We start from the raw sequence: 1053 nt of genomic DNA on the forward strand, positions 1-1053 counted from the left end.
TTGCCATAAAGATAGGCTGGGCAAGACAGTACGCGTCCCGCATTCAGTGTGTGATTGACTACATCACATCTGGCAGGAATTTTACCGCCAAGGTTCGAAAGTGCGCGCACGAACACCGGACCCGTTATCACACACTTAACAAGTCAAAGCTGCTGACCATCAGGCAGCATATTGTTGAGAGAATACGGATACTACCTGACGCTAGGAGAAGTCTAGAGCGAAGGAAGAGGTGGGTCAGAGAAAATCAACAATTTCTCTCTGACCCATCTCGACTCTTCCAAGACCCTCCAGTTACTGTCGAACACCCACCCAAACCAGAGGAGGTCGAAGTATTTTGGAGAGAAGTCTACGAAGTTCAGCATAGACTGGACGAAGACTCAGAAGATATAAAGAGCTTCAAGGAGTTATGTGTTGCCCTCATAACACCTGATTAAGAATGCCCACCCATCACTACCGAGGAGGTGAAAAAAGTATTAAGAGGGATGAAGAACCATTCCGCACCGGGACCAGATTGTATCAAAACCTTCTGGTGGAAGAAGTTTTCTTCAACCCATCAGCATTTGGCCCGTATTTTCACCTCATATTTAAAGTCGGAAGAGCCGATTCCAGAGTGGTTGGTGGAAGGGCGCACAATACTTCTGCCGAAAATAGGCAACTTAACTGACCCGAATAATTACAGGCCAATAACTTGTCTGAACACGCTTTATAAGATATTCACAGCTATCCTAAATGATAGGATTGTTCGGGCAATTGAACCTGTGTGGCAAGAAATGTATGAACAACTAGGCTCAAAGAAAGGCGTAGCCGGATGTCGGGAGAACCTGCTCATCGATAGATGTGTCTGCAAAGATGCAGCATTCTACCAACGTGACCTATCGATGGCCTGGATTGATTATCGGAAAGCTTTCGATTCGACATCCCATAGACTTATCATCTGTCTTTTGGAAATCTGAAAGGTTCATCCGCAAATAGTTGGGTGCATAGAGAGATTGATTCCGCTTTGGAAAACCAGATTTACAATCTCACTTGGAAAAAATCATGTGACAGCTTACA

The sequence above is a fragment of the Belonocnema kinseyi genome, chromosome 1, assembly GCF_010883055.1.
Source record: "Belonocnema kinseyi isolate 2016_QV_RU_SX_M_011 chromosome 1, B_treatae_v1, whole genome shotgun sequence".
NCBI classification, from domain to species: Eukaryota; Metazoa; Arthropoda; class Insecta; order Hymenoptera; family Cynipidae; genus Belonocnema; species Belonocnema kinseyi.